The following is a 25712-nucleotide window of genomic DNA, read 5'->3' as shown; positions in this document are numbered from 1 at the left end:
TCCTTAGGGTAAATTTCCGTAGTATATTGAGAATATTCTTGATTATATATTTAACGAAAAAATATCATTAAGATAACGGTAAGTGTTGTTGAATTTATCAATTAAATGCAATTTCGACGGGTCTTTACTGAGTTTAGTCATGAACTGTGATTCTTAATAGTAATAAAACAAGTCTACTATTAAAGGAGCACAATAAGTGCCCATGGGGATACCTACAACCTGTCAATAAACTTTGTTGCCGAAAAGTACATAAATATTATCAAGGAGAAAATTAACAGGTTCGTGTTGCTCTGACTTTTATGTCTTTTTTCTATGTAATTTTTGTGTACTGTTTTTTGTATTTTTGTCTGTAGTTCTTTGTTTTGTGTAGCCATTGCGTTGTCAATATATAAAAGAAGATGTGGTATTATTGCCAATGAGATAACTCTCCACAAGAGATCAAATGACACAGAAATTAACAACTATAGATCGCCATACGGTCTTCAACAATTAGCACAGTCAGCTCTAAAAGACCCCGAAATGACAATGTAAAACAATTCAAACAAGAAATCTAACGGCCTAATTTATGGTAAAACAAATTAAAGAGTGAAAAACAAATATGTAACTCATAAACAAACGACAACCACTGAATTACAGGCTCCTGTCTTACTACAGGCATATACATATATAATTTGGCGGGGTTAACATTTTAGCGGGATCCCAACCATCCATCTAAGCTAGGACAGTTTATTTTTGACTTATGAGTTTGAATGTCCCTTTGGTATCTTTCGCCTCTTTTCTTCAAATTGTATGCGATTGCTCTTGTTGATTCTGGATCGTTTCGAGTTTCTACAAAAACTCGAAAACAGAAACAGTTTTAATACAAATGAATAAATACATATTTAGAAACATATATATATGTAGAACTCGGAGTTGAGATTGGAAGGCTGAAGTGTGAGGGTAACGCTGAAATGTGCTGATTTACACCGAAGTATGATCTTCTCTACGCTGATGTGCTATAATCTATTTGACTCATGGTTGTCATTCTAAAGTCAACAGAAGTGCAATCAAAATGAAACTAGATTTGATAATTGTTAGTAAAAGGTGTATATACATTTATCTGTATTATTCATGGTCTATGGATGTCCTTACAATTGCATAATAAATGAGAGTTCGTCCTCTTTGATTTTCTACATATAGGAATAATTCTGCATTAAAATTATATCTGTAATACGTTGTTTCATGCAAATGTACAATGATGAGATGTCTGTAATTGAAAAATGTCACGCCCAAACGTTCGTAAAACAGAATCTTTCGTATATAAAAAATTACTTTGCTACAGAAGATTATCTCTCCCCTATCAACAAATCCGTATCGTTCTCCGTAGTTTAAAAAGTTTATAAGCATCTTGTCAACTTAAAAACTGGAATACGGTTTTTAACATACAAATTGACATCTACATCGACATGAAAAACATTGCAAATTGTAGTTTGTGAAGACCATAGCCCATCAGCGTTATCAACATCGCAGTTCGGCGTAGCTATTAACAAAATGGCGTCACCATGACACCATCTCACTTCAGCGCGATCAGAAACGGACTTCAGTGTCAAATCATCACACCGCAACGTGACCATTGCGGTTCGGACTACCAACGCGGTTCGGAATACTACCGCTGTTCAAAATCCTACATATAATATATACATCCTCTATCATTTTCCATATAAATACAGGTAAAAAAACTGTCAAAACAGATGGAAGATGGGTACCCTCACATTAAAATCAATATAAAAAACGTTTGAACCACAAGAAAAAAAAACTATCGTGTATTACATAAAATGGTAGTTGTACATGTTTGGGCATATTCTTGGTTTTGGTAAGGGTTTAAATATTTTATTTATACAAATAACCATTCGATTTGAAAGTAGTTGATAAGCAGTTTCTCCATCCTTTTTCTCCTTCTTTAAATTTCCTGCTTATGTATTATTGACTAATAGCTGACTACAGTTTGTGGCTACCGTATGTGATAAAATGTAATAGTAACATCAATATGGATAATTTGGTTCGTGTTGTTTATTCTTTAGTTTTCTATGTTGTGTCATGTGTGCTGTTGTTTGTTTGTCTTTTTCATTTTTAGCAATGGCGTTATCAGTTTTTTTTTTTGTTTTTTTTTTTATTTATGACTTTGACTGTCCCTTTGGTATCTTTCGTCTCTCTTTTATCAACATCAACATCTAACCACAGCAAATCCATTTTTATGTAATTTATCATAGTATTATTATGATAGCTTTTGGATATGTGTAATGAACGGAAGTACACAAGCCATAATTTCACACCCAAGCTGAAAAGCCATATCAGGGGACTCTTGGAGAATTCACAACAACATAGTCTTTTGCACAAAAGCCAAAAAAGGGGTATTTTTTAAAAATACTTTTGTTTGGGAGGGGGATTGATTTGCAACAGCATAGTGAAATATTTTATTTTAGTGGGGTGTGGGGACTTCGCTAAGCATAGCGTATTTTTCGGAAGGGGGATCAATCTGCAACAGCAGAATATATTGCACAAAAGCAAAACAAAAAATGAATATAGATTCAAATCTTACAACCAATTCTTAGTTGTTTGACTACAATTATTCTGTGTTAAATCCTATTATGTGTCAAATATTTAATTACAATCCAAATTCAGACCTGTACCAAGCGGGAATATGGTCTCCATTTTTGCTTCCACTGTTCAGGGTAAGGCCTCTGTGGTCGTGTGAGAAGCGCTAGGCGAAGCAACTTATTTAGACATATTTTAGATTTGCCATGTTATAATAACTTAAAAGGACTATAAAATGTTTTATATTGTTTACTCTTCTATGAATATTTAAAATGTTTTTGACTTTTTGTAATTCATCACATATATTGGCGTCTATCGTCTTACATTAATAAACTGTACAAGCTAACATATACAAATACATGAATCGTCGAATAGCTACTACGGTATGTTCTATGTCGATATTTGATGAAAATGAAGACATTTTATCATGTTTATATTTGAGATCCAAATTATAATGTATTTAATTATATAGGAATTTTAGACTTGATGTATTAATTATTTTATAAATGTCTAATGCTATGGTTCTTATTTTTCTGATTTTCAGTGCTGGTAGCATAGACAATTCAATGAGTGAATCGTGAGAAATGTTTTTGTAGTCGTCATAAATGAATCTTGAGTATTCTTTCTTGTATTTTGTTCTATCTTCTCTGTGTTTTGCAGAAGCGTCACGTATAAGAGGACAATAGATGAGGTTTGACAAGATACATAAGTGGTTTATTGTAAGTTTAGAAAGTCTGGTGAGATGGTGCCGATTCTTTTTAGTAAATTTAGTTGTCATGCAGCTCTCTATATATATGCTGAATCCATTTAGCTTGAAGGCCAGATATTGAGTATGTTTTTTTTATCCATGGCAATTGTCTGGAATTTATCTTTGTTTGCCTGAATTTTGTTGAAAGAGACCAACGATATTAGGAAGTGACTGTTTTTCCCTAAGGGTTTAATTACTGATTTCACAATAGTACCAGATTGAGAGAGGGTGTTAGAATCAGCATAGTTATATAACTCACTGTGTTTGACAGCAAGAAAGACGACGAAAGATACCAGAGAGTCAAACTCATAAAGCGAAAATAAACTAACAACGCCATGGCTAAAAATGAAAAAGACAAAAAAACAGCACACATGACACAACATATAAAACTAAAGAATAAGTAACACGAACCCCACTAAAACTGGGGGTGATCTCAGGTGTTCCAGAATGGTTAGAAGATGCTGCTCCACACGTGACACCTGTCGTGTTGCTCATGTTATAACAAATACGATAAATAGTATAATTCGGTAGGTCACATTCATGAAAGGGAAGGAAAAAGATCTCATTTATAAATACGTTAAACAGGAGGTAGTTTGAATTCCTGATGAACACCTTTATAATGATCTTGCATTTGGCTGATACTGATATATTTTTACGCACCGTCTTATCATCGAAAGATAACTTTTTAGCAATTCAAAAGAAAATGGGTTATAAGGTCATATTTATCAATTTGCAAAGAAAAAGATAATGTAAAAGACAGTCAAAAGCTTTACTGATATCCATCAATATTACTGCAAAGTATTTATTATTATCCAGTGTTATTCCAATCTTGCAACCTGAGCGTCACTGATGATTCTCATGTAGACGAAACACGCGTCTGGTGTATTAAATTATCATCCTGGTACCTTTGACTATTTAATAAAGGCAACAGTAGTATACCGCTGTTCCAAACTCATAAATCACGTCACGTACACGTCAGTCACGTACATTTTATTTGACCTTGATCTCATTTTCAAGATTATTGCTCAGTGTTGAGATTTTGTGTTTTGTGTTTTTTTTTTTTATTTTTAGCCATGGCGTTGTCAGTTTAATTATTTTCATTCTATGAGTTTGACTATCCATCTGGTATCTTTCGTCCCTCTTTTCGAACAGCGGTACACAATTGTTGCCTAAGTAATAATAACTGACAGCAATAGCCCGATCGAAATGCCCGAAAATATGATCGAAATATCATCAAAATGTTTAAGAAGTTGATTTTCTATGGCTATTTTAAATGTTTTACATAATACCAGCAAAACACTAACTCGGCTGTAATAACCTCTTTTAAGCATACTGTTTTTTATGAAAGAGTGACACTTGGCAATTTTAAATGCGTCTAGAAATTGAAGTATATAATGATAAATTAACAAGCTGTGTGATCACTACGTGATTAGCAGCGTGTAAAATGTTTGGTAACATACCAATTATACCAGTTGCCTTTTTAACATTCGGTATACCAATTCTTTAAGAAACAGATGCTTCGTTTGTAGGCTCAAAAATATGTTTATTTGATATTGACACATTTAAGTATCTATGAGAAATAGCTTCAATGAATATATAATGAAATTTAATGCGACTTTTATACATAAAGGCAACAATAGTAGCTGTTCAAAAGATTGAGAGAAAAAAATTGGGTTAAAAACTAAAGGAGGGAAACACATCAACATGATCAAGTGAAAGAGGAAAATAACGAAATAACAGAATACAGAAGACAAATAAACTAAAGCAAACAACAATGCAAAATTCATAGAAACAAACTATTAGATAACAACTGTAATATTTCTGACTTGATACAGGACAATTTGAGAAAAAGATGGTGGTTTGAACCTGGTTTTGTGGCAATCTTAAATATACCACTTAAAGGACCACAATAGTACAAAACGGAAACAGAGTACAAATAAATTAAAAAACACCAAAGACAGAGAAATACAAAAATAAACAATATGATAGTATATTTCGACATGTTAACCTCCGAATAACAACTAAAATGATTTAGACAGTACACAAAAACAGCATAATAGAATAACGAAGTGTGTATTTGTAACATGAATCAACGCCACAAAAAGTAACGTCACTGGTATATTTAGAAAAAAATGGACATCAATGCCCGGCATGAATCAAGATAAGTTTCCGATTACGTTATTTGATGTATTTGATAACAATTATAATAATACAAAAATAGAATTGTGTAAGTCATAGTGTTACATGCAGGCCTTTCTTCCAAATCAAACTGTGTTAAACAAAATAAATCCTGTGCACATAGTTGCTAAAACTAAAATCATACAAATGAACTGGGTGATTAAATATCATACACGTTAGAGATGTAGCTAGCTATAAAACCAGGTTTAATTCATTCTTTTCTACATAAGAGAATGCCTGTACCGAGTGAGGACAATAACAGTCGTTATTCATTCGTTTGATGTGTTTAAGCCATTTATTTTGTCATTTGATAAGGGTGGTTTCTGTTTTTTAATTTTCATCGGAGTTCAGTTTTTTTGTGATTTTAGTTTTTTTCTATACTTGGGTGGTTTTCATTATATTGTATGTTGTTGTCACCGATGTTTTTTGAAACATATACAAAAAAAATAATATTTTTTGTAAATATTTCTTGTTTATTTGTGATCATTTTATTAACTTCCTGTGGTATATGGTTTCTTTTTGGATTGTACATCCTTTGTTTGTTAAGAATGGCGTTTCTGTTGATGTTCCCTCTTTTGTGTTATTTCATCATATAGTAATTTCACTAATTCCTGTTCAAACTTGCTGTACGGAGTGTGTTCTCTCCATTGTTTAAGGTGGTATTGGTGTCTTCCTCCATCTTGGATTGTAAAAAACAGAGAACCAAAGGTCAAAATTTTCTATCAAGTTAGCAAAATTTGATGCAGGAATGAAAATTTTAAATGTGAATGTTCATTTAAAAGAACCAATTTATAAGAATACAACTTTAATATAATTATTAAATATTTTTGCAAATATTGATTATTTTTGGTTGTTTTTAATTTTTTTTTAAATTGGCATTTTAAGGAGAAGTAACTCTGAAACAGTGCATTTTCTGAAGGATTCTACATGGAATTTTCCTATTTTGTATTTTAGCTGGAAAAAACGTACGGTGACCCTATCTTTTCTTTTGATATTCTCAAAGCATTGTCTGAAAGCTATCGTTTCCTTAAGTATTTAGCAATTCTATCATTTTGTTTAGTTTCTCATAACAAAATGGTGTTTTTCTCTGTATAATCCATACAAAGTGTGTTATTTTGTCACGTCCTGTAGCTTGAGAAAATGCACGGTGACCTATCATTTTTAATATATTTTTCAACATATATCAATAGATACTACGTTTTGGCAAAGTATGAAGAAATTCTATCATTTTTATTTATTTTTTATAGACTCCCATACCACCTTAAGACCGTATGGGTACTGGTTATCATTGACATCTTTGTTCTTTGTTTTTTTCTCTCGGAAATTTCTCACATTGTCAATCATAACACCGGGCATCTCCATATACTTATAAAGAGGGACGATGTATATACTAGTACATTCAAAAACGTTAGTACGGACAAACCTTTTCATGAAAAATACCAGATGTATGCAAAGGCGATAATCGAAGTATTATTCGTTAAGGATAAAAATCGGTCAAAGTCTGGTATAGCATTATATGCGACATTGATTTTGCTCAAGATTTAGGCAGAACGTTGACAAATATTTCTAATATTTTTATCATTTGATTGTCTAGACTAGTATTGTTTGTTTGTCTGAGTCATGATCCTTTTAGAAAATGTAAATTAAATTGCACTGAAATTTGTGATGTCGTCATAGGCTGGACTATCATATTACGGTTATTATGTCTCTTCCAAACATAAAATGTGCAGCGTAAGCGTTCATATAAAAAGCTTTGTTAGGAAACGATTTTGCATTGATTATGATGATGCAATTCTAATGATTTTATTAATTAAACTCACGAGTTCAGATAATTTTTGATTGCAATCACTTTGACAGCTTGTTTATCAATTTATGCATAAAAGAATAATTTCAAATTCAAAACAAAAGCATAAAAAATCGGTCAGTTTTTTTTAATTTCCAGCAAAGTATATAAACAAAGTAAATAAGTTTACCTTACCACACATACTTCGACGGAGACAATTGAAGGAACTGTCTTTAGTTTGTAAGTGTCTGTTGATTTTCATATTATTCTTACAAGGCTTTAAATAGATCTGCAATGCTTCAACAACTTAGCAAGATTATGAAAAATGTCGTATATTGTTCTGATATTTTTGTTTACTAGCTTACACAACTTTGAATAATTTTAATACTAAGGTTTTTCTATCTCAGGAGTAGATTACATCAGCTGTTTTTTGAAACACCTTAGGATTTTTTTTATAAATATTTAAATACATGAAAATAAACTATATAATTATGTATTTAATGATACGGTAGGTCACTGATTCTCTGAAGATATATACTGTTACAAAAATAGAAGAGTGTGTACTAGAGATAATATTGAGATGTTTGGATTGCTTAAGGACTCGTTCTTATTTCAACATCTCTGAAGATTTATGTTGTTACAAGAAAAGTTGTATTGAGATATTTGGATTGGTTAAGGACTCGTTTTTATTTAAACATACATGGATATTTGGAATATTTTTGACTCCTAGTAAATCCTCACATATCTTTTTGTCTATCTTCTTACATTAAATAACTGGGCCTAATTTTCAATTAATGTCGTAGGATTATTAATATATTTTCTTTATTGATGTTTGACAAAAATGTAGACATTTTATATTTGAGATCCAAATTTAATGGTTTATCTCCCTATACATGGAACTATTAAAGGAAATTTCTACATTCTACGGGCTTTTGTCAGAACTATACTAGTAGGACATTGGACGTTCAGTGAAAAATAGTTCCATTGTGGGTTTTTTTCAGATGTCACTACTATAAAACATTTGCTATCAAAATTATCTTAGTACTATGGATTAGCATTATTTCAACTCAATCGTTGAGTCATATTCAGCCAATCAAGCACTATTTTTTGTGCATTGGTCGGGTTGGTTTCTCTTTGACAAATTTCCCATTTCATTCCAAACTATATTACAGAATTTGGAATAACTCAGAATTCAACAAAACCATGGTATATCTTTAATATAATATTTGGAAATGATGTGTTAAATAACATTGTGTATTGTAGTGTTTTATACCATGAAAATGTACTTAATTCGTTTTGTTTTATTCAAAAACAAATGAACGAAAAATTTCTACATATCTTTTTTCTTAACCTTAGTTAAGGATATTGCACTTTTAAAATATACAATTTTATTACTTTAGAAAAGGAAAAATGTGTAGTATTAGAAAAAGAACAATGTATAGTAAAAGAAAAGGAACAATGTGGAGTATAAGAAAAAGAACAATGTACGGTATAAGAAAAGGAACAATGTGTAGTATTAGAAAAAGAACAATGTGCAGTATTAGAAAAAAGAACATATTACATAATTATAACATTCACACGATTCATTCAATACAGGAAGTTTTGTATTAATAAAGTTCTATCAGAATTCGTTTTTTTATATAATTTCCTACAGAATATATTCGGAAAAATCGTATCCTACATTATTATATGTCATCTAGGTGAGGAAATCCTCTGCAAGATGAAAATAGGAAAGATTCTGTGTGCGATGTTCATGATGCTAATGTCAGTTTTAGCAGGAGCAGCTAGTGGACATCAACCAGGTCTACCACCACCAGGACTTGAATTAAAAAGAGGAAAACGAGATGCTAATGCCAACAATATAGATAGAATGGTAAGGTTTCCAGTAATTACGTAAAGAACAATTATTCCTTATATTAAGTTTTAAAATAACAAAAACAACAACTACTACTACTACTATAACTACTACAACTACTACTTTTATTACAACAACAACAACAACCACTAATACATCAACAACAACAACAACAACATAATAATAATAATAATAATAATTAAAAACCAATTGTTCAGAGAACAATTGAAGGTCTTTCCACTAGTAAAGATCTATTTTGATATTGATATAGTAAAAATCAGTTAATAATATTAGTTCCTTATGGCTTTATGATGTATTTATATGAATTTAAAGAGAAGGTCAAAATCTAGAACGTCCTATTAACCTATGACCTTGACCTCTATTTCAAGGTCACAAACCAAGGACCTCAAATCAAAAGACTATAAGTCTTATTTATAGTTGGTTAATGAGTTATATCACCATACGCGTATTTTTTAATACAAGAGGGGAGAAAACTCCCTTTTACGTTCAACGTACCCTTGCAATCAAAATTTACGTGTAACGACATGTCGCAACAAACAATTTAGGTAAAATAATTTGTTGTTATCTTATACAGCTTCTGGAAATAAGAGAGAATTAGCCAAATTCAAAAATTAGAATATGACCTTGACCTGTGACCTTGACCTAATTTTCATTTTTTGGGACCAAGGACCTCAAATCAAAAGATCCTAAGTCTCTAGCACTTATGGTTTACAAGATAGAAATGCATATCACTTATATCAAATGCATAAGGGGAAATAACTCTCATATGGAGCGTTCATATAACTTCGGTCAAAATAGGACAAATCATGCGAAGGATATAACGAGCAATTTTGTAAAATAAATTTGTCATAATATATTACGGTTGCGAAGAAGATGCGCTAACAAGGAAAACAGTGTTTGGGGAGATAACTCCTACAAAGAAAAGTATTCGTTTACGCAGGGTAAATTTCAAAAGCGCATAAACTGTTCGATATCATAAACCAATTATCTAAGCGACATATTGCGAAACAAATGTTTATCGCAAGAACAAAATTAGGCGGAAGAAAAAAAAAAAAAAATTAAAAACCAATTGTTCAGAGAACAATTGAGTTCTTTCCAACAAAACAATGTATTTTGATATGAAAAGTTGTGAAACTAAGTTTAAAATGTCATTTCAATCGTCAAATGATAGCTCCTAGTAAGCTGATTCCAAAAATATATTGTTTCCATACATTTTTTTTAAATAAGGGAGATAATTTGTTACTTCCGGTTTGAAAAATGTTACTTCCGATTATATTTGAATATTTACTTGACACTGATTCCAAAAATATCTGGTTCTATATACTTTTATATTAATAAAGTACAAAAAAATAGCTATTTCCGGTTTACAAAAGGTCACTTCCGGTTGTTTTTTACAAGGTTAAATGGTTTGATACATTTTTCTAAAAGTTGTATATCTTTATCATGTATACATATAGAATAAAAGCAAAGGTCAAAATCTAGAACGTCAAATTAAGCTATGACCTTGAGATCAATTTCAAGGTCATAAACCAAGGACCTCAAATCAAAAGACCATAGGTCTTTATTATATTTAATTAATGAGTTATATCACCAAACGCGTATTTTTAAATACAAGAGGGGAGAAAACTCCCTTTTACATTCAACGTACGCTTGCAATCAAAATTTACATCTTACGACATGTCGCAACTAACAATTTAGTAAAAATAATTTGTTGATATCTTATACAGTCTTTGGATATAAGTGAAAATAAGCCAAATTCAAATATTAGAATATGACCTTGACCTTTGACCTTGACCTAATTTTCATTTTTTGGGACCAAGGACCTCAAATCAAAAGATCCTAGGTCTCTATCACTTATGATTTATAAGATAGAAATTCATATCACTTATATCAGATGCATAAGGGGAAATAACTCTCATATGGAGCGGTCATATCGCTTCGGTCAAAATAGGACAAATCATGCGAAGGATATAACAAGCAATTTTGTAAAATAAATTTGTCATAATCTTTTACGGTTGCGAAGGAGATGCGCTAACAAGGAAAACAGTGTTTGGGGAGATAACTCCTACAAAGGAAAGTATTCGTTTACGCAGGGTAAATTTCAAAAGCGCATAAACTGTTCGATATCATATACCAAATATCTAAGCGACATATTGCGAAACAAATGTTTATCGCAAGAACAAAATTAGGCGGAAGAAAAAAAAAAAAAAAATAATCAGAAGAAAAACAATAGGTCTTTCCACAGAAAAGTGGAAAGACCTAATAATAATAATAATAATAATAATAATAATAATAATAATTATGGTAATGATAATAATAATGATTACTGATAATGATAATAATAACAACACAATCAATTTCAGTTAAAAAGAGGCTAGTTGGTCTGTGGCACAACAAACTGGATCTTTCATCATTAAATAAAAGAAGTTGAACTAAATTTTATTTATCGTTGATCTATATATATTTTTTTGTTATTTCATCTTAACATTCTATTGGCCATATGTTCCTTGAAAAAATGATTGTAAATTGATTTGCTGCAACTCATATATCAAACAAAAACGGGTGCCACATGTGGAGCAGGATTTGCTTGGCCTTACGGAGCACCTGAGATTAACCCCAGTTCTTCCTGAGGTGCGTGTTGCTCTGTATTTAGTTTTCTTTGGTGTTTTTTTTTTTTTTTTTGTAATGTTGTATTTCTGTTTGTCTGTTGGTCTATTTCTTTTGTAGCCATTGCGTTGTCAGTTGATTTTCGATTTATAAGTAATTATAAAGGAGAAATCCATCACATATAACATCTGCAGTGGACGCTGCCCTGTTGGAATATCTACAAAGACAAAAACAGTAACAGTCATAATACAAATAAATGAATATATGTCTATATATAGAACTCGGAGGTGCGATGGGGAGGCCGAAGTGCGATGATAACGCTGAAGTGCGATCATCTACGCCAAAATGCGATGGTCCCTACGCTGATGCGTTATAATCTATTTGACGCATGGTTGTCATTCTAAGGTCAACAGAAGTCTAATTATAATAAAAAACTAGACTTAACAATTGTTAGTACGAGCACTAGTAGCCAGATTTAAGTCTGAAACGGTCATTTTGGTCTGATCAAGTCTTAATCGACTTAATTTACCGCTAGAGAAAATCGTGAAGACATGTTTAGACACTCAGACTCTGTTAAGATATATTGTGTTCAATCAGATCAGTCGTGTCAAGATAAACAAGACAGATTCATCTAGCATTCAAATAAGACTTGATTAGATCACGTTCAGATCAAATAAGACCAAAGGTGAACAACTTGTTTAGTTGCTGTAAGATCGTGTTCAGTTGTGTTACGATTTAAAATATTTTGAATAAAACGGGCGACACTTTATCTATTTTTTATCAGGGGTTACTCCCCCTTTATAAATATAATCTCTATATCTTAGATGATATTCTTTTGTGATCTTTTAATACGACTGTATATCTATTTCATTAAATAAAGTATGCAAACTTTAAAAACAATTAATTTATTTCCGATAGAATCTTTAACATTTCATTTGTTAAGTGAAAAAAGATTAATTGTTGTAACCGGAAAATTTGTCATAAAAACTTTGCAGTGTGACATAAAGTAGTCCTGTATGTATACATTCCGCCTCTAAAGATATAATGATCAGTATTAAATATATCTCAAAGATGTTCTTAAACATTTTTTGTTTCTAATGTAGAGTAATAGTTTTTATCTATATTTGGTCAAGAAACGTATATTTCAAGTATATAATTTACTTTATATTTTAAAATTTTACACAGATGACAGATGCTTGGTGAAAGTTATTTATATTTTAACAAACGGATTATTTAAGCAGTCAACCGAAACGGATGATCATAAACTACCTAAATAATTACCCATTCGTGTCACTGAACGTATAATGAATGAAGTTCCATGTTTTATCTTTTATATAAGATGTATAAGGTTAAACCAGGTTAAATCATTACATTTACAAATAAAACATTATTTTTTTTTTTTAAATAAATGCAACAATTATATTAGCATATTCTAAAAAATTAATTGACAGTTTATATTGACCATTATATACATATAAAGACCGATGTCGATAACTCATTTGAATTTTTTTTTCGCCATTTTTTTTTTAGCACGAACTAAATACAAGAGTAAATCATATCATAGAAAAATATCAAACAACGTTAGTTAAGACAGGATTGATAAAATCTAATGTACGCTTTATATTTCTGTTTCGTATCAGATTTTTTGAAGCACCAGTGTTACTATTCATTTTGAAAAACAGTGAGACGCTTACTTGCTATTTCGGAATTGACCAAAAAGCTATAAAATAACGTAGCGAAATGACCGTATTTGTAGATTAGACTTTTGTTTTTTATTTTCAATTGTTTTACACAAGTCATTTTAGGGACCGTTATAGCTTGCTGTTCGATGAGGGCCAATGCTCCGTGTTGAGGTCGTACTTTTGACCTCTTATTAAATTATACCATGTGACTTGAATGATGGAGAGTTGTTTCATTGACACACATACCACTTCTTCTTATTTATATTAACTGGGAGCAGTTTACAACATTTTCATTTAGATAAAAAAAATATATAAAAATTCAGTAAATCAAATGGATTTGTACCATATTGTTACATTCAAAAGTCTTTAATTTTGATTGATAGTATATATATTATATGTATTGCATTGCTCCAAAAATAATGTCCAGTGTCAAACATTACATATCGATGGCCACTTAGATTAGTTACTTTATGGATGGTAGTACACGCTAGTATTTTGTTCTTTAAAGTTAGTCTGTCTGTTAAATAATTCACAGTTTAAGGAGAATTCTTCGTCATTTGCAAATAAGTAAAAAAAAAAAAATTGCTTACGATTGCATTCAGGCAGAGAGGAATATGTTTTATTTTATTTCAGATTATGTAGTACAGATATAAAAATATTCTTAATCTTTTACAATCTACAAATTAAATTTGATAATGTTTTTTATGCACATGGTAGATGAAACCTGTATGATCTAACTTTTTCAGAGGTCTGTGAAATATTGAAAATAGGACGTTCCGGAAATCAAAGTCGCTATATAAAATGCTTGTAAAATTCCGTTACATGTTGTACGCTCATATTTAAATACCTTTCTGTTTAATAAGAAAGTGACAAAAAACAGTTATTGAAATTCACCTAAAAAAGAGTAAACGAATAGCGGCTATCTAACTTATTTTTCAAATATCGAATAAACAAATAAATCTCTAGTTTATCCGGCCTCGCTTGCAATTTGTTTTTTACTGACAGGTGTCTGCTGGTATTCGATTGGACATCAGTATCAATGTAGGCGTAACAACCTATCATATTAATCCAATCAGCTGTCTTGTATAAAGTAAAATGTATTGGATGACATACGGTCCACATAGTTTACTTTTTTTTAAGTTGATTGCAATAAAAATTATTCATACACTCTAAAACAAACAATATCCTGCCTAAAAATGACTTACAATTAAGGCAGTGAGGTCGTTAATACAAATCAGAATTAAGAAACTGAATGGGTCTATCAATGCCCATGCTACGTCAATCTTTAAAGACCCAAATGTTGCAAAACACCTATCCTACCTCCATGACAAATATGTTGTTGTCCCCGCATATAAAGCCCCAAACAACATCGCTTTTGTATGTAAAACTCATTACATTAACTGCTTGATAAACGAATTAGGTATTGACAATTCACTTGGAAACTCAACATATACCCTCACGACACTTACCGAAGAGGAAATCTGGATAATCATAGGTCTGTTTTGTGTTCCTTTGGAATTTCAACCAAAGATGAAGAACTGGATCTGCCATCACTGTATTGGATACCTAAACTACATAAGTGTCTTTACAAACAACGGTATATTGCTGGGTCTTCCGAGTGCTCCACGAAACCTCTTTCTAAATTATTAACATCTATTTTATCAGCAATTAAAGACGGGCTTCAGAGTTATTGTGAAACTGCCTAATCTAGAGGGGGCGTGAATCAGATGTGGATACTTAAAAATTCCAAAGATCTTTTAGAGTACATACAATCTAATTCTCTTTCATCTTGTAACAGTATTAAAACATTTGACTTTTCTACTCTGTACACTAGTATTCCACATTCCAAACTAAAAGACAAATTGAAAGAGTTGGTATTGGTTTGCTTCGTAAAAAGGAATGGCCAACGTAGATACAAGTATCTTGTCTTGGGGAGGGATAAATCCTACTTTGTAAAGGATCACTCTGTTTTGAACAAAAAATTCTCTGAAACTGATATTATCAAGATGCTTGATTTCTTGATTGACAAGATATTTGTTACGTTCGGGGGACGTGTTTTTCAACAGATTGTCGGCATTCCAATGGGAACAAACTGTGCCCCTCTACTTGCCGACTTGTTTCTTTATTATTATGAGGCTGACTTCATGCAGGAACTTCTTAGGAAGAAAGATAAGAAGTTAGCAATATCCTTTAACTCTACTTTTCGCTATATAGATGATGTTCTTTCACTAAATAATTCAAAATTTGGTGACTATGTGGAACGCATCTATCCAATCGAGTTAGAGATAAAGGATACTACAGATACAGTTAAGTCGGCCTCATATCTTGACTTACATCTAGAAATTGACAATGAGGGTCGGTTGAAAACAAAACTTTACGACAAAAGAGATGATTTCAGCTTTCCAATTGTGAACTTTCCATTTCTAAGTAGCAACATTCCAGCAGCACCTGCATACGTGGTATATATCTCCCAATTGATACGATATTCCCGTGCTTGCATTTCCTATCATGATTTTCTTCATAGAGGGTTGCTGCTCACAAGGAAGCTATTAAACCAAGAGTTCCAAATGGTGAAGTTGAAATCATCCCTTCGTAAATTTTACGGACGCCATCACGAGTTGGTTGACAATTATGGAATAACCGTTTCACAAATGATATCGGATATGTTCCTTTCGCAACTACAATCCCCTTCCCTTTCATGAATGTGACCTACCGAATTAGACCATTTACCGGATTTGTTATCACATAAGCAACAAAACGGGTGCCGCATGTGGAGCAGGATCTGCTTATCCTTCCAGAGCACCTGAGATCACCCCTAGTTTTTTGGTGGGGTTCGTGTTGTTTATTCTTTAGTTTTCTATGTTGTGTCGTGTGTGCTGTTGTTTGTTTGTCTTTTTCATTTTTACCCATGACGTTGTCAGTTTGTTTTAGATTTATGAGTTTGACTGTCCCTTTGGTATCTTTCGTCCCTCTTTTACAAGACACTATATTATACTTTTAAAAATAACTAAATTAAATTACAAATTAAGACAGCGTAAAAATAAAATAATAACATTAATAACAATTACAGTACTATTTAACGGTAGACTTCTGATTTAACGAGGACTATTATGCTATTAGAATGATAGTCCCAGCAAGTTAACAAATTGATCATCAAAAGGACGGTTGTGCTATTGTGAGCCAGGGACTTGCCGGTACGTCTAAAAACCACTAGGCCGCTTTGGTACACTAAGTTCTCGAACCTGCACTAAGACATTGATGGAACACTATAGCGAAATTTCTAGACTAATGAAAAGTCCATGTGTGGACTTGTCAGATAAAAATAGAAAACGCTTATATTTAAGAATAAACAAGTCATGAAAAGAAATATTACTGTACATTGTACGGACATTTAGATTAATTAACTTGCTTTGATACAGCGATTATGAAAACACGATACATTTTTATCAAGTTTTTGTTTTATATACTTGTGCACTCTATTGTGGGACCTCGTGTCATCATGAATGATACATTTTATTGTGTATTGAAATTGATTAAGGAATAACACAAGATTGCAGAGAAGCCAATTAGAATAACGTATTATAATGAAACATACATCTAATGTTATTATAACATTATACATGTCCTCCTAATGATACATCTAATTGTTGCCACTGGACATTAAACAGCTAACTATAAATTCATCCGTCAAATTCTTAGTTTTGTTATAATGTGAAAATCCAACAACATTATGTTATAATAATTATTGCAGATTTCACTAGGGAAATACGTGGGAAATAATTGTAAACAAAATCACTCAATAACATCCCTACGGCATAAATCAAAGTCTAGCCTTTTCACATTAAAATACCTTATTTTCATAAATCTGTTCTAAATAATTTTAAACAACTTTTAGTCAAACGGTAATTTTTCTTATTTGCCATAAAAAAAAATCAATTATTTGCATTTCTTATTTTAAACATATCGATTGTTTTTTCAATGGCCGATCGCCGCGATATAGCCTGTTTGTGTTCATGCGTCGTAAAGCAACCAACAACAATCAATGGTCGGTGCCTGTCAGCATTTATAAAACCGTGTTTGCCAGAAAGAAAGCTACATAGAACAGGGAAACACCAATGTATTAGAAATACTTCAAGGTCCTACGTGTATTTTCTAATTTCTGTTGTAATGTGGTGTAATGCAAAAAAAGGTAATTCCTGAATATTGATTTGTATCCATCAATTAAGCATTTGTGGTTAATAACTAATCTATGGTAGTCTTTCTTCTTTACTCGCAAAGTATTCAACTAAATCATGTTTTATTTATGAAAATTGCTCATTGCTGGCGAATGTTAAACATTGATCTCTAGGTTTTCAATTGTTTAGTTGTTAGGTTACATGTACTGTCTGATCTCGCAAACCTGATATTTTATATTTTTAATTCTTTACAGCCATGTTTCTAATGTAGCATGTTTTTGTCAAAAGTTACTCAGCTGCAAGGTTTTTCTATACCATTACATCATATTAGAATCGTAACGGTGCACTGGAATTGTCTAAACGTTTTGAAAATTGCCGTTGAAAAATTTTGCCAACATCTGTTACCAGAAGAAGGTTGACAAAGTTGAGAAAAACGCTTGGTACTTTTATATACTTTGTGGAAAGATAGAAAAACACTATAATTTTCGTCAGAACTCAAAGACTCATCACCAGAGAACAATACATAAATTGTAATATTGACAACAAAACATTGATTTCATTTATCATTATAAGCCTTGGTGAATAAAAATTGTTATAATATAATGAATAAATAATGATTCTTTGATATGTCCCATTGTCTACTGAATATTTTGTAAGATCAATAATTTAAAATTTGTATACCAAACATTTAAAATTTTACTCGGTGTTTATAAATAGCATTGTAAGTACAACATCTTTTAAACGATAATAATTGATAAATGTAAATGCGCCACTCTTTCTCAGGTTGAGATGGAGTATGTTCGTTATTTGATTTAACGAATTTAACAATCGAAACCCCTGAAATATCGTCGTATGACGAGCACGAAAAATGGCGAAACAGAACTTCCAACAGCGGACAAGGATTTCTTATTATACAATATTCTTTCAATGGATGTTTTAAATGTAATGTAGAACTTATCAATTAAGACATTTCGTATCCCTTTTAAAATATGAAGTTACATGCACGAAGAAGTTTGTCTGACGTATAAAAATTTGAAATAAAGCATGACGGAAGTTAAGAGAAAAAAGGCAGTATGGCCATCTTGCCAAAAAGAAAAGACATGATGACTTAATGAAAAACAAGTCAGGATAAATTAATAACTAAGAAAGGCAGGACAGAATAGAGTGTAAAATAAAAAAAAAAGCAGGACTACATTTACATTGAGATTACATTGAAATAAAAATGCAGAACAACATTTTTCATCCTGCCCACCTCTACCCTGTAAACAATTAATGGTATCTCCCTGTAGTGTTGATTTCGACAATGAGCTTTGTGACCGCAGAGAAAAAGTCAATTGTAATACGGTGTGACTCTATCCACCACTAACTCATAACCACAAGCTGAGTGAGGAGACTTTCTTGATTTCCCCGAGTGTATCACAAGCCCAGTAGTCACCACTTTTTGTGTTGACATGAATTGTCATTGATATGGTTATATTTATAAATTTACTGTTTACAAATTTTTGAATTTGTTGAAATACTAAGGCTTTTCTACCTCAGGCATAGATTACCTTAGCTGTATTTGGCAAAACTTTTAGGAATTTTGGTCCTCAATGCTCTTCAACTTCGTACTTTATTTGGCCTTTTTAACTAGTTTGGATTCGAGCGCACTCATGAGTCTTTTGTAGACGAAACGCGCGTCTGGCGTATATACAAAATTTAGTCCTGGTATCTTTGATGAGTTTATTTGCTATAAGACCTCTATAACTATTTTCTACCTTGTCGTCTTATTTTTAAAATTACGTCATTGATGAGCTGATCATTACAACGTTTAAACAAAATATCCGTTCCCGTGAAAACTAAGATTTGTTTTACTTTCAAATTTCATCGTGATCTCTTCTCAGGATAATACGGCTATCTGTATGTTGGTTTTACAGCTAATGTCCCAATGCATGTAAAGCGAGACTTTGTTAGCTTGATTGCTTAGTTTGTATATTTTACAATTATAATTGGGATAATGTCCAATCAAATTTAGATATAATATACTAGTATACAGATTAAAATGTGCCTCTACATTGTTTGAAGATGTCAATGTTATTTACAAAGCTTGAATTAATGTTTAAACCATCAGAGCAAGCAAGCCTACCAAAATTTTACTCTACAAGCATTAGGAAATAAGCTGTAAAGTCGACAAGATAACAGGTTAATGTATTCAAGTTAATTTAAGATTTGTTGCAATTCTAAAGTACAATGGTTAAATCAATCTTATCTTTGATGTGCCACATGGGCATCCCTATAAAAAAAGGCAGTCCATGCGTGGCCCATGACATTAGATGTTATGCATGTCAGTGGATATTTTCTTTGTGAAGCTAGCACTAATAACCTATATTATTTACGTGTCTGAAATATTTTGAAAAATGTAACTAAACTCTTGAACAGACCATTTATAAACGTCGTTTGTGTGAATTCGGGATTTACACGTATTAAAAACTCTTCACTTTTCGGTATTCGAGAAAAAATATATTTATCAAACACTGTTGAGGAACACAAATAAAAAATAAATTCTTAAAACCAGCTGATATTTTTTTTATTTCTAACCTAACAAATGGGGATATACACGACTTCCGAAATTTAATCTAATATTCACTTAATATATGCTCAAAGTCAACTTATTTTAAAGAAGTTTTAAAAATAAAATGGTTAAATGCATTTTTTTTACATAAAGCACAAATAAATTTTTATGTTTCATTATCAGATCAAAATATCTTAAATACCCCAGTCCAGAGATACCGTGTTTATTCGGCTGAATATACATGTACCATATCGAGAATTTTACATTCATACTTAATACGTAACGAGATATGTGCCCAGGTAAAAAGATCCAGCAGGTGGTGTATATCCTAAAGTGTTTATCGTCTTCTATTATACATGCTGACGATGACATTTAGCTTGAGGGCCATTTAGTTTTCGTAAAGAAAAACAAAAATTAAACAATTTTATATATATAATATTCTGTTGAAAAATCTTTGTTTAAAGGTGAACAGATAAGCAAAACGTCTTCGCAATTTCTTGTTAAGAGCCATGGACACAGATGTCAGAATGAATAAGAAAACACTAAATTCTTAAACAATATATTGTAAAATGGACACCAAACACATTTTGATAGAATAGTGTACTGATATATTTTCTTGTGTGCTTTCTATGTTTTGGAAACTTCAACATCCCATCAACAGTACTCAAAGATCTAAGTTTTATAAAGAAAATATATATTTGTTTAAATATCATTTCTTTTCCGCCGTTTATAAGTTTAATGTTTACTTTGACTTAATTCTATACATGTATAAAAGAGGGACGAAAGAAACCAAAGGGACAGTCAAACTCATAAATCTAAAACAAACTGACAACGCCATGGCTAAAAATGAAAAAGACAAACAAACAACAGCACACACGACACAACATAGAAAACTAAAGAATAAACAACACGAACCCCACAAAAAAACTGGGGGTGATCTCAGGTGCTCCGGAAGGGTAAGCAGATCCTGCTCCACATGCGGCACCCGTCGTGTTGCTTATGTGATAACAAATCCGGTAAATGGTCTAATTCGGTAGGTCACATTCATGAAAAGAAGGGGATTGTAGTTACGACGTAAGGAACATATCCGATGTCAGTATAATGTGTGTTTAGAGATCGATTTATAAACTTTATGCTTAAAATAATAAACCCACACAGACAATAGACAGGTGATTTGGTGACCATTTAGACTTCGTTTAGATAACACACGTCTTCAAAGTTGATAGTTTAAAATAAAATTTTGGGGAGTTAAAAATTGAAAAGTGAAACGCTAAGAACAGCTTCCAATTGCTTTTGAGCATTTCCATATGCTCAAGTCAATAGGTGTTTCGGATAAGCGAGATTTCTGAAATAAGAATGTTGGTAGGCGACACTTTTATATGTTGGACTCAACAGTAAAATTGCAGTAGTCATTGTGTTATCTGAGTTTGGACAAGAAGACAAGAAGAATTAATATTCGAATTATCACAGTTTAGATCGGGAATCGGATAGAAACTAATTTTATCCGAATTTGTATAGAATACATAATACTCATTATCAAGGACTTATAACTGTTCTTATCCGAATTCGGATAAGAAAAATGTATGACCTCACAGAGTTTGGTATGCTATAACGATCCTTATCCGAATTCGGATAAGAAAAATGTATGACCTCACAGAGTTTGGTATGCTATGACGATCCTTATCCGAATTCGGATAAGAAAAATGTATGACCTCATAGAGTTTGGTATGCAATGACGATCCTTATCCGAATTCGAATAAGAAAAATGCATGACCTCACAGAGTTTGGTATGCTATGACGATCCTTATCCGAATTCGGATAAGAAAAATGTATGACCTCACAGAGTTTGGTATGCAATGACAATCCTTATCCGAATTCGGATAAGAAAAATGTATGACCTCACAGAGTTTGGTATACAATGACGATCCTTATCCGAATTCGGATAAGTATATCTATATTCAATATTAAATCTTCTTGGTGGTTATCCGAATTCGGAAAAGACGATATTTTTTTACATATCAGTATTTTTTATGACTTTTTTCGATCAGATAAAAAAATATTATATATATCAAGCATCCTTATTATGAAAGAGTATACATTAATGTCCTTATCTTAATTAATTGATGATTGATTGTTGCTTGTTTAACGTTCAGTGGCAAATATTTCAAGTACATGCAAATGAAAGCAAACTAATGTAGGCTACGGTTTGTTCGAAAAACGGCTTTCCTGGCAGAAAGTGCAGGGACTTCGTTTTTCATTAGTAAATGTGAGTATGTTAGAGTTCAGCAGAAATACTTCTTTCCAACATACCAGCAAAAGGAACAATGAGGACGGCTCCAAATAATGTTGCGGCGGTTTTTTAACATCTAGAACGTGCTACATTGAATTTCGCGCAGTACGAGGCATCCGATTTGATCGTTACGCCTAACCGATGCGACTAGTTATGATATGTTTATGGGTAAAAAGAAATGAAGGAAGATAATTATTTTTATAAAACAGTCAACATATTTTAATAGGTAAACTTTATGAATGTAAACGGTCGAGAATGGTTGACTGTCGTTTGCTTAACAAATATCATGTTCACTCCATTGAACTCAGATATCACTACGGTTAGCTTAACATTGCATAAAAAGTGATGTTTGATCAGGTCCTAGTATAAGCCCCATTCACCTTGTCACGTGTTATTACGTTTCAAAATGATACGTTTCAACTACTAAAAATGTCCCGTTTTTTAAAGTAAGGTTTTACTAGGTTTGTGCTAATACGTAGCAAAACGGGATAAGAACGTATTCTGATCACGTTTTGCTACATATTAACAAGTGTAAATCCACAATTCCACCCCACATTGATACGTAGGATACGTGGTTAGCACGTTTTGTTACGTTCCCGTAAGCGTTGATACTTGTTTACTGGGTTCAACTTCGTTTCAATTTTCGCTACGTTTGCTGTTGAAGTTTCAAAACATACGGGACAGGTCCCGTTTTAAACAAATGATCACTACGTTTCGATACGCTTCGTAACGTATATATTCACGTTTCGCTACGCTTTTAAAACGTAGTAAAACGTGACAGTGTGACTGTGGCTTAAGCAATAATGATCAGACAGGTTTGAGATACAATTTAACAGCATTTCACATCTGTAAAAAAGAAATCCTGAAAGGAATGAAATATTTTTTGATTCAACTATGCATTTGTTTCAGAAAATTATGATCTACACTTTGCATTGAAAATAAACACATGTATTCTAAAACCAGTTGGCGTCACCCAGGTTATGTTTTCATATATTTTATGAGGGTATGATACTATTCCATTAACAGGAGGGGTTGTGCCTGAGATAGTCGATTGACTTCTGGAGCTGACATGTCAGTGACTGCTAGTAGTCCGTTGTTAATTTATGTATCCTTGTCATTTTGCTGAGTTATTTATATTGCCTTTTTCTGGCATTAGATTCGGACTTCTTAAAATATAGTTTTACTGTGTATATTGCTGTGTGTTTGTTATTATGCATTGGTTTGAGGTATAGGGAAAGGGTTGAGTTCTCACAAAATATGTTAAGACCCGCCGTGTTTTGGCCCGTACTAAGTCAATAGCCTCTGGCCTTGTCAGTCTTGTATGGTTTTTTTTAAATTATGTTTATTTATATATGTTTGAGTTCACAACGACGTTCATTTACACTAAAGTAGTACACATTTTAAGGGGCTAGCTGAAGCCTATCCCAGGAGCTGGATTTTACTCGCTGTTTAAAGGACACATTGGTGGCATTCGGCTGTGTTCTGTCCTTTTGTTAGGTTGTTGTTTTAGGGACAACATCAAAAGACCAATATGTAGGATATAGAAAAAGTTTAATTCACATAGTTAAGTATGTGGCTGCTGTTTTTTAAAACTTATGATCTAGTAAATAACAAAATTACAAAATTACAAAAGGAATGCAGCACTAACAGAATACAGAAGGGCAATCAATTAACAAAAGACAAATAAAGTGATTTCGAAAAAAAAAAAACAGGAGCTACGTCGCAGAGAGAACTTGCATCTTACAAGACGCTCGCCGTGAAAACAATTTGACATGTAGACGAGCTTTTTGTTTTGAAAAAAAAAGTAATAAGGACAGTCATATTTACTTTCATAAAATGTTAATATAAAAATATTACTGATTTGTATGAATGATGAAACATTTATCTATTATTTAAGATGTACATCTAAAAAATAAAATGTAACAAGTTTACTATCGCATATTTTATATATATACTTGTATTTTTCAAATAATATATAAACATACAGGAACAAATTTACTGTCAAATTTGAGAAAGACACCTTGTTATTACTAAACAAACAACCCAATAATTAACAAAAATAAACAAGTTGGCTAAATGAGAATACATTATTTTAAAAATTGAATAAATGGGAAGACACCAAATGAAACGCGTCAGAAAAGGGATGATAAATTATGATGTAATGACGTTAATTATTTGACTCTTTTATTTTAGTCTATTCTATACTGGTACAATTAATTGAAAATAAATGATAAACCTTTCTTAAGAATTAAATACTAACCATCTTCAAGTTGTAGATCCTAAGATCAATAGTTTCCTTATGTTCTTTTATTGTTTTAATCTTATAATTCAAATATGCTCAAATCAAAATGTTATAATGATGGAATTAATTTTAACCACAGAAGCCTGTTTGTTACCCGCTGACTAAGTTATTTTTACAGAAATGTCTTGAAAATCAGCACATTCATCAATTTAAATATATGGGTTTGTCTTTGTTCTTCAACAAAGAACTGATGTGCATCGTAAAGTCATATTTCATGAGATAATCATGTGAACTAATTTATCTAAACCTCAGATCTAACCTCATAAACATGTCGCTTTGATAGGTCAGGAGAAAAGATTCGCAAATGACCTACATTTTCTACTACTCTAACAAATGAATTAGTTAATCAAATTTAAGAGAGACTCGGAAGACATTAGAACAAATTGGTAAATTATTGGTTATAAAAGGAAAGTTAATTTGCAAAAAATAAAATCTAAACAATATATTATTATACCTTTTATATATATGCTAAAAGACGAACACATATTTTATGTTAATAAATTATACTAAATTCTTATATAAAAATAATACATAATTAATATAACACAACCTTCGCATGATTGTGTTGTTTTAATGCATTAAAGATTACTTATTATAATTACTATAATTCATGAATTCTGTACAATCAACCTGTGATGGAGAATACAAGGTCGCTGTGTCAAGAATTGTATAATTTATGAGTTCAGAACATTCTGAAAACCACCTCTGATTCAGCCAATTCAGTTAACTGTTATTGCAGATGGATAACATTTAAGGTAGCACAATACAAAGATTTTTCATCCCCAATAAGACATCTTTAAACTGATGTAATTCCACTCATCTTTCTTTAAATTTAATAAATAAGGTATCAAAAGAAAGAAGGAGGATTCATCTTTCAAATTGTGATAATTTCATTATGACATAATTATTACATAATTAATTGTTATGTAATTAGTTGCCATTCTGT

General features: G+C 31.7%; 1 long non-coding RNA gene across 1 annotated transcript; it reads left to right on the top strand.

Moving 5' to 3' along the window:
* The first annotated feature begins 7413 nt into the window (after positions 1 to 7413).
* Positions 7414 to 11601, top strand: LOC139488586 (uncharacterized). The gene is made up of 3 exons (XR_011656043.1): positions 7414 to 7523; positions 8984 to 9156; positions 11523 to 11601. It is a non-coding gene; the product is annotated as an uncharacterized lncRNA (long non-coding RNA).
* The last annotated feature ends 14111 nt before the right edge of the window (positions 11602 to 25712 follow it).

This window comes from Mytilus edulis, chromosome 9 (genome assembly GCF_963676685.1).
Source record: "Mytilus edulis chromosome 9, xbMytEdul2.2, whole genome shotgun sequence".
Lineage (NCBI taxonomy): Eukaryota > Metazoa > Mollusca > Bivalvia > Mytilida > Mytilidae > Mytilus > Mytilus edulis.
The sequence above is the reverse complement of the archived record's forward strand: the minus strand, read 5'-3'. Positions and strand labels throughout refer to the sequence as shown.